At 34.6% G+C, this 10,578-nt stretch overlaps 1 protein-coding gene across 5 annotated transcripts in view; it reads left to right on the forward strand.

The window, feature by feature from the left end:
* Nucleotides 1-1,561: 1,561 nt before the first annotated feature.
* Nucleotides 1,562-10,578, forward strand: part of pvalb6 (parvalbumin 6) — a 137,443-nt gene continuing 128,426 nt past the window's right edge. For all 5 annotated transcript variants that reach the window (XM_087242379.1, XM_087242380.1, XM_087242382.1 and 2 more), the window contains exon 1: nucleotides 1,562-1,673. The gene's annotated coding sequence lies outside the window, so the exon portion shown is untranslated. The remainder of the gene's footprint in view (nucleotides 1,674-10,578) is intronic.

A 10,578-nucleotide genomic window follows, 5' to 3' on the forward strand; every position in this document is an offset into this window, starting at 1 on the left:
TGTATGCTGGTTGCATTACACAGCTGAAATGATCACAAAACTAAGAAAAAAAATGTCCTTAAGGACTATTAATGGTGTGTTTTACTTGTTTTCTTTGCTATTTCACTGAAATATCTAGCTACAGTATATCAGAAAGTGTCTGTTTTGCAGTTAACGCTTTTGCAACTTTTTATATTTTCTGCCTTGTTCATGATTGGATTTGACCTTGTCTATATTCAGCACACTTTTAAGGCCTGTTCAGACCAAGTGACGTTTAATAATATTTCTAATTCAATGCAATTATGAAAAGAGCGGGGACAAAAGTGGGATAAAAGTAACAACTATTTTCTTGAAGTACTGACAACATTTGAATTTCAGGCTATAACAGCATACACAGCATGCATGCAACCCTTGATAAAGCTGCCAAATATCATGTGATTTTGAGACTTAGATCCAAATTTCTGTTTTTAAGTGCAACAGTAAATTATTGTAGCGGTTATTTTTTCCTTATTACAAGTGGTGTTTCTTTTTTCATGCAGCACTGTAATGATCAATCTACATCTTATTCAGTGCAATAACACTTCCTTAAGTGTGCGGTCTCTGAGTTTTTCAGTTTAAAAGTGAATCAGGTTTAAATGGCAAGAGGTCCTGTGGGGACAAAAGTAACCCTGTTATTTATGTCCCACTGCTAACAGCCATAATTCAAAGATGATTCCTTAAATTTACTTTTTTTTTTTAGTTGAGTGGTTGTGAACAATTTATTTGGGCTGAATTTAAACAAACTAATTAAATTGAACATTACTAAATTTTATTTGTTTATTTAAATTCAACACACAAAAATAGTTTGCACCAATTTTGCAGACATCATTTTTTTCAGTGCACATTGGAGCTTTCATTGTTGTTGATAAATATATTTTATGGAATAGATTCATGTTGCCAATATCAATAAAAATATTTAAAAAGTGTAGAAAATTGTAACATTTTGCATTACTGAATTGCTTTTGAAACATTTGATGGAACTGGACAAGATTAAGAAAGACAACGTGGCGGAGTGGTAAGCAAGTTCGCCTCACATCAAGCAGGTTGCTGGTTCGAGTCTCGGCTAGGTCAGTTGGCATTTCTGTGTGGAGTAAAAAATAGGCTGGATAAGTTAGCAGTTCATTCTGCTGTGGCAAACCTAGATTATTAAGGGACTAAGTCGAAAGAAATGAGTTAATGAAGGTTAAGCCAGTAAATCTAGCAAATACTGTATTTCTTTCGACCCACCCATGTGTTATTTTGTCCTTGCCTATGGGGTCAAAAGTAACAAACATTTGTTTAAAATGATGTTATATTGAAGTTGTTCTACATTGATACAAAATAACACCTGATTGTTATAGACCACACTTCTTAGTAACCAAAACAAACATATTTCTGCTGAAAATATTATCTTTTAACAACCGGTTTTGATGAAAAGTGGTACTTTCGTCCATAGGAGAAATGAATTAAATGGCGTGAATCCCGTGCAGAACCATTTATTTTTGATGAACGATGACAGCCAATCAGGATCTACACTTAAAGATCGCGAGTGTTTAACGACGTAGGTTAAACCATAAGATACGTGAACTAACAGGGAAATCTGATTTCAAGTCTTGTCAGAGGAATTTTTAAACGATATAAGAATTGATGGACGGCGCAATTCAAGCTATTCTAAGGTAATCCGTTAACTTTGTTGGTTGTTATTGTTGATGATTCATTGGAGTTGTTTTGTACGAAAGTTTTGATACCAATCAAAATGTTTACCTCAGTGATAGCTACTAGTTTCTTAAAAAGTATTCATATATAACAAAGTAGCCTACTTGAACTTAAATATCAAACGATCGACCGAGTTTACAGAATACAAAGGTTTATTAGGTACTTCTCGATGTATAGGTAACGTTACTGCAGGCTATAAGAGTTTTCAGTTAGCCTTCATACTTGGTGTTTATACTAAATGTTCAGAAGTTTGAGGATCATAAGTTTTATTTTGATGGGTAGCCTATAGAAAATATAAGCTTTATAAATATAATCTATAAATTGCTATTTCAATAGCCTACTTATTATTATTATTATTATTATACAGATAATATTAAATTATTTGCAAATCATCATGTTTTCTTAATCATGTCACACCGAAAACTTTAATGATAATTGAAAATACAGCTTTTTCACCCCAGGAATAGACTAAAATGTAAAATAGCCTGAACTGGATTAATATTTAATATAGTAAATTCGATAGAAAAGTGCAGCTTGCTTAAAATTAGCATCACATTTGCGCACACATAGAAAATCCTCAATTACTTAAAGGAACACTGCTCCTTTTTGAAAAAGGTTTGTTTTGTTCAACAGTTGAAGTGAACCGTTTTTAAATCCATTCAGCTGATTTTATTATCCTGGTGGGGTAACTTTTAGCATTGCTTAACATAATGAATTGAATCCGATTTTGAATATTAGCATTTTGTAAAAACTAAAATAAAATAAAAAAATAAAAAAAGAGTTTTGATAATTTTACTATTTAAAGCGTGAGTCTTCTTCAGTCAATCATTGCTAGGAACTGTACTCTCATTTTGATGTAATAGTCAAGAAACTCTGCTGCGGTACAATGGCTGCACCAAGCAGAAATTATTTTACTGGCAAAACTGAAAGCTAAGCTTAAAGTGATGCCATCAGAACAAGAAAACAGCTGAATGGCTGCAAAAATGGTACAAGTCAACTGTTTAGCTCTAGGAGACTTGTAAATTAAGTCTTTTATTTTTTTTTTTGAAGGTGGAGTGTTCCTTTAGCTTTACCATAACACAAACATAGAAGAACAAAAACCCATACAGGGATCATTTCTACTCTCATAACTGAAATCATTGAGTCATTTTACTGCATCACATAGTGAATGCTTCTGGACATTTTTGCATAATATACAAAAATCTCACAGTCCACTTGAAAATATGTCTTGGAAAAACACAGGCCAGTCTTGTATTGACCTGCATCTCTGTAAATGCTAAAGTGGGACGTCCCACAAGTTCATTTATTCCCCATCACCTCCTGAAGCTCCACTGGCAGTCAGCGGCCTTTAGTCTCCCTGAAATGGGAGGAAAGTTTATTGCGTTGTTACTCTAGGGAGTCATGTTGTTTGTATTTGTTTTTGGGAAGGTGACAAATATGTTCCTGGACTAAAGGATCCTGATTAAAATTCCCCTGTTCACTGAGCATAAAGCAGCCAAGGGGCTCTTTTTCAAGGGCACTGACAGATCAACGCTCTTCAGAGTTTTCTGGATACAATCTGTTTTAAAACAACAACTGTTCTGAGCTGTGATGAATAATCTGTTCCTTTTCATGGCAGTGCATTGTGCTTGACCAGTGAAAAGAAATGGCCTATGTGTGGTTTGTTTTTGTTTGGTCTTTGTGTTTGAATGGTTGTGAAAGGCTTCTCTCTGCTTCGGCCCACCGGGACAGATAGACGCTCTCCCTCACTTCATATCTGACTCGCTCCCTTGATAACCGGAATTTATGTGCTGAATTAATGCAATTAATTGAGCAGCCCTGCATTCCTCTGGGAGGAGAAGAGACAGTGAGTGCTGGTTAAGTGGATCATCTCAGTGTTGGCATTGTACAGCATGACCTCAGATAAGCTTGACATTTTGATGCATGAAGATTCAAGTAAATTTTGGAGTAAACGTTACTCTCAATGGGAGTTAAACTCCAACTATACAGTTAAAAAAAACTGCCTCACTCTAAAATGTAAGTGTTTATAATGTTTTAATATTTATTATACTACTAGGGCTGGGCAATTAATTGAAAAGTAATCGAAATCGACATTCAGAACCTATAATCAATCAAAATTTTTCGGGTCAATTTTTTTAATTACTTTTCCTACCGCATGTCACATGACCCCGCTCTGTTAGGGCTGATTTATACCTCTGCATTGAATGCACATCTATGGTGTGGCGCAGTCTTTGCAAGCTTGCGTACATGTGCACCTCTCAAAAATTGTACCTTTACACTGCATTGGCAATGATTGGAAGCTGCACCGGAGATGGCCTGAGATGGCATATTTTCTATTACATGTGTAATAGAAAATATTAAAATGTTATACTTTTATAACTTTAAAAATATAAATTATAAGAATATTATATAAATATAATAATATTAAATGATTATTCACATATTCACATATTCATTCACATATTCATTCACATATTCACATATTAAATAAATATAATAATGTTAAATGATTATTCACATTCACATATTCACACATTCATTCACTCATTCACATATTCACATATTAAATAAATATAATAATATTAAATGATTATTAACATTCACATATTCACACATTCACATATTCACATATTCACTCACATATTCACATATTAAATAAATATAAGAATATTAAATGATTATTCACATTCACATATTCATTCACATATTCATATATTAAATAAATATAAGAATATTGAATGATTATTCACATTCACATATTCATTTACATATTCATATATTAAATAAATATAAGAATATTAAATGATTATTCACATTTAAAATATTTGTTTACAGAAGATTCAAGAAATACACTGTTTAAAATATTATTTCAAGGATATACAGGAGTTATTTATTTTATTTAGAGGAGATCCTGCTTTTTTTTTTTTTTTACTTTTAATATGAAAAACTTTGAAAAAAATTAACTTTAAGAGCCTTAGGAACAGTATTACAGAAAGTTTTAGTGGTTTTTAAACCTTGACTTTTCCAAACTGCGGTATACCTTGAAAACGGATATCTTCCCATGCCTGGCCCCCACATCACCTTTGTGTGTCTTAGTATTTCATATTTATATTCGCAAAATAGCACTTAAACTTCTTGAACTAAAGTCCACAAGAAGATAACAAATTATCTAAATGTCTTTTTTTAATAGGCAAAAAAGTATTATTATTATTTTTACATGTATTATCACTTAAATAATTTTCTTTAGATTTTTAATCTTTGTTTTTAATTTTAGTTTAGTTCAGAGATACCCAAACTAGGGCCTGCAGGCCAAAGTTGACCCATGGTAACTTTTGATTTAGCCATCCCTTCTGAGAAAAGAGTTAAACTGATGGGGATGGTTTAGAGCAGTGTTTCTCAACCATGTTCCTGGAGGACCACCAACACTGCATGTTTTGGATATCTTCTTTGTCTGTCACACCAATTACAAGTCTTTAAGTTTCTGCTGATGAACTGAAGATCTGAATCAGGTGTGTTTGTTTAAGGCAGCGGTGTCCAAGCTCGGTCTTGGAGAACCAGTGTCCTGAAAAGTTTAGTTCCAACCACAATCAGACACACCTGGACTAGCTAATCAAGCTCATACTTGGCTTTCTAGAAACATCCTTGCTGGTGAGTTGAGGCAAGTTGGAGCTAAATTCTGCAGGACACTGGCCCTCCAGGACCGAGTTTGGACACCCTTTCAAGGAGACATAGAAAATGTGCAGAGTTGGTGGTCCTCCAGGAACGTGGTTGAGAAACACTGGTTCAGAGCATAGTTCTCAAACTCGATTTCTGGAGGGCCACAGCTCTGCATAGTTTACTTTCTGTTCAAGACTACTAGAGACTATTAAGCAGGTGTGAGTTGGAGGTGGTTGGAGATAAACTGTGCAGAGCTGCGGCTCTCCAGGAATTGAGTTTAAGACCATTGGTTTAAAGATTAAAATTTTAAATCTAAAGTAACCTTTTGTTTATTTGCTTTACTGTTAAAAGTTAACAAAATTAAACAATTCAATTCAATATTGTAAATTTATCAGTTAGTTTAAATATACATACTGTCACCTCATGGATAGAGGACAATACGACGGCTTTGGTGAGATTCTGCTTGACTCGTGGTTCTAGCATTGAACTCCACTGTTGTCAGGTTTTTATTGCAATAAGTTATAATTTTTAAAGCTATACTGAATTAGTTAATAAAATTTAATGTAATGTTTTTGTTGATTATTTAAATATTATGAAATGAATTAGGAAATTACCCATGGCACCTTTTATATAATATAGTTTAGTATATTTACCTTCAGCCCATGGCTCATAATGATATTTGGTTTTAAGCCCTTACTATGAAAAAGTTTGGGTACCGCTGGTTTAAATTGTAGTTGTAACCACAAGGGAGACAAGTGACTGAGAAGTGAGATTCCTTTTGCAGGTTTTATTCAGAATAGTAGTAAGACAGGGAATATTCAACAATAGGCGCAAGCGGGTACAAACAAGGCAACCGGAGGTGTCGTCAGGTAACAGGCAGATGGTCAGTACAGGCGGCAGACAGGGTAAATGATAAAACAATGCAAGGGTCTGAACACGTAGAAAATATACCAGGAAATGCTTTGTAATGTTACAGGGTGTAAACCTAACAAGACAAAGAGAATGTCAGCTGTATAGTGTAGTCAGTACACGAGCAGCATCAGCTGTGTTAGTGTAATCAATGGAGACTTGGAGCAGGTGTGAGTGTGTTGCATGACAGGACTTGTCGTTCATGTTGAGGCAGGATTGTAGTTCGTGTGGGTGTGAACATTCTCCAGCCATTTAAGACGGTTGATCGCTGGTGATTGTGACAATAGTAAATATTATATGCTTAATATCAATCGTCATTTTTATTGTCATCTTATCCTGAAATATTTTAACATTTTTATAGCAGGTATTTATACTTTTTTAAAGTTTTAGCTCTTTTAACATTAAATCTGAGAAAATATATGCTGCATACCATGTTATATAAAAAGGTTTTTAATTATGTAATTTATGCAGAATTAATGGATGATGTCCTGGCTGAAAATTTGTAGCATTTCTGCACATTTCTTTTCTTTACAGTGTCTTGCATCTGCTTTAACTAAAGTTATTTTTTACTCTTGCTACTAAGCCAGATGATGTTACCATGGAAAGGATAGATGATCATATCCATTTCCTCTCCTAATTCCTGTGATTTCATTCATATATTTTTATTACTCCAAAAGGATGATGTATTTTCTTCAAGAGAGCAAAACAATCAATGAAATATGATGTGCTTCAACATTACGCCAGCAGTTATCATTGAAGCCAAAGCAAGATATTTACTAATAAAAATCCCTCTAATATTTGGCAACCATAGAAGGTCACATACTGAAAGATAGCCCGGTGACAGAGAGGATGAAGAGCTATATTCTTCATTTCTCTACTAAGCAAAGGTGCTATAAACTTTGTTATTATTATTGCAGCAGAAGCATGATGTACAGGCACTCAGCGTTCATATTTGCAAGAGTTGAAGCACTAAGAGCAGATAAATCTGATGTATGCTAACAGAGAGAAGAGCTTGTAGCCTCCCTCTCTATGATTTAGCCTCCATTAGCCTGCTAGCATAGCACACACGTATACACACAGGTTGTCCATAAACCCACAGCACTTTCCAGTGGCAGAAAAGACATGTTCTGGATAGTGTCACTGCCGTTCAGGCCTGGTGTTGAAAATTCAAAGAACTAAAGTACATCATGCTAACAGCTTTGAAACAGTGATGAAAACAAGTGTGTGCTTCAAAACAGACACCCTGACCCAAAGTGTAATCTTCCCAAATGTATATGTTGATTATATTTTCTATATTTTAAGATTTTAGGATGCTTTTAGTTGTCTGAAATGATTCAATACCTGGCCTCGAGGCATTGGCTGATACAGAGTACTGATCTAATTACAAAACATTCTATGTGAATATTATAATAAAATAATCTCTTTTTCTTCTCCAAACCTCTAATTTTGTTAAATGAAAGGCATTTACGGTAATGTATACTGGTCAGGCAAAATGATAAAATGGAATAATTATCAAAATAAAGATAATCTTTATGGCTCATTGGTTGTTTTTGAATTTTTTTTTTTGTTTTAAGGAAGTTTCCAACTTTGTCACTGCTTATCTTGTGAGCTTAAAATGAGGGTTGAAACCATTGTGTTCTGCAGTATAAGGTTTCTACAAATGCTTTATTAAGTTACTCATGTTAAAGTTGCTAATGTTGAAGGTGCCATTTCTCATTTCTTCTACACTGATCTAACAAGGGTGGTAGCTTCTTGTAGCTTCTTTTTTGCTTTCGTTACGTTAAGCTATATCGGCTAGTGGGCATAACTACGCCAACCTGGTTTCGCCAAGTAGGACATCTTGGATCAGGTTCTTAGATTAACATCTTTGTTGACCCTGGAACAAAATTTTAATCAGCCAATCACAATTAAGGAATTTACAGTTTCTTACGTTTAGGCTTGTGGTTTGGTTTATGCACTTCTACATTATTGTTATCCAACTAATAATCCCCTCTGATTTTGAGAATAGTTTACAGTAGTGTTGTGTGATGTCGACTAATTTGGCATAGTACAATGTCTAATGTGAAACATCGCGATAGATGATGGTATCGTCGTCCTAGGTGGCGGTGAATTAATTATGTATAGTTAATTAATTCATAGCAAATTAATCATTTGCAGCCTACTGTTTGGTTTACGTGGACCAAATATAACACTAGTTTGTCTTTGTTTTACTCATAAGCAATCAAATCATAAATGAAGATAATAAAAAAGATAAGTTGCATACAAATTACCACCTGTCAATCACTTTTTTTGCGAGACTGGCATGAATAGGCAGAGTGATTGTGTCGTTATAATGGTGTCGACAAACTTGGTTAGCACAAAATGTGCACAACCAACAGGAACCAACTAACAGTATTTGAGGTTTTTTGCTAAAATTACTAAGTTCAAGTGTAAAAGTGAAAGACTGAAGCAGTGTACTGACGCTGTGACACTTTACCTGATAGATTCAAAAGACAGAAGAGTCGTTAGATAGAGACAAGATTAAATAAATATCACCTTTAACAACTATAGTGAGACGCGATATAGCAGTACAACTGTCCTACGTGCACTGCTCTCTGGAGTTTTGTGCTTAAAGCACCCACTGACTGCCTGGACTCAGACGTGTGCATATGCTGCTGCAGCGCATGCCAGAGTGTGTGTGTTTGGTCACGTGATGTGTGTTTTCAGCGGTGTACTGTGGATGGAGAACTGATCATAAATGCTAGTTAGGTCGGTGCCAATAGCCTAGTGGTTAAGTGCGCCGACATATAGCACCATGGGGCTCACGGTGACCCGAGTTCAATTCCCGGCTCGAGGTCCTTTGCCGACCCTTCCCCTCTCTCTCCTCTCAATACTTTCCTGTCAGCAACCTCTACCGTCCTAAAAAAATAACTAAATGCTTGGTAAAATGGCAGCTGGATGTGGATTGTTTGTATTCTAAAATGTCGTTTTAAAGTTAATACAAATTAGTGTAAATGGGGTCTAAAGGGTCGATCACACCAAACGTGCAATTACGTTCCAGAAAAGCGAGGCGCATGTCACTGCATTTTTTGTTGACGAAAAAAAGAAGCGCGGTACGCTTTATGTTGCTAGGCAACCACTGAATCAGCTGGGTATTGTGCGAGAGTGTTTCTGTTGATATTAATATAACTTTAATAATTAATAATATTGTGATATTCAAGATTTGTGAGTCATACAGCTCCAGTTAACTCAAAACAGCAACCACAAGTCTGTCTTCCATCTTAAAGTCTTCGTTGTTGTCTTGACAACACGAACACTGCGATGCGCAGCAGGCGTTAAACGTGAATCATGCAGGGTGCATAACTTTGAGTTTAAGGGTATGGAATGGATTACATTTCCCTGGAATGATGTTCTAGGATCAACAAGGATGTTAATCCAGGATTGCACCATACTTGGCAAAATCATGACGCCTAGCATAACTATGTATTGTTTTAAAATTGCCCTGGTTTGTGGGATCAAGTACTTGCCAATACCAATGGCAGAATATTTTTCTGGTATTGATGGCATTTCCGATACTAGCATCGGAATTGTTGTTTTGTTTTTCTAGCACAAATGTCTAAACTTTCTTAAAATAGCTATAAAATAAAAGTTTTGTATGTTTATTTCTAAAAATATATAAATCATTTACATGACAAGCAAAAGTAATAATCAAATAAGTGTCGTTTACTGAAAATTCTAAATAAGTTTGTGAGTTGCTAAATCTTTTCAAAAACGGAGTAATAACACTTTTTGTTTACTGAAAATTTTCACTTAAAATTAGTCAAAATGAATTCTCAAGTTAGTGTAAGTTCATTTAAGAATGTTTAGGTATTTGAACAGAAAAACAGCAAATATTCTTTAAAAATTTAACTAAATTATTATAAACATTTAAATTTAAAGGTAAACTTGCAATAAAACTTTTTTTTTTACACTTGAAGTGTAGTATAGATTCTTATTATGGTTTTTATAGAATGACAAAGATTATAAAGTTTAAGTCAGACTTGGAACTGGATTCATACTGTAGATGAACTCTCATCTTTAATGTCTGAAAAAGGGAAAAGCATACAGTACTTTAAGAATGATGTTGTTTACACCTTTGAAGTGTAGATTCACAGAGTTCAGTCAGACACAGCTCCAGCCTTTTAATCAAGAATGTACACACCGTTTCATACAAGTGAACAAGCACATGCCACAAGGCCTTAAATAAGATAACAGGAAGACGGTGTGTGTGCTGCCGGTACAGATAAAGATCTGATCTATTGTGTGTGAGCTTGTGTATGG

This window comes from Danio rerio, chromosome 3 (genome assembly GCF_052040795.2).
Source record: "Danio rerio strain M-AB ecotype USA chromosome 3, GRCz13ab, whole genome shotgun sequence".
Classification (NCBI taxonomy): domain Eukaryota; kingdom Metazoa; phylum Chordata; class Actinopteri; order Cypriniformes; family Danionidae; genus Danio; species Danio rerio.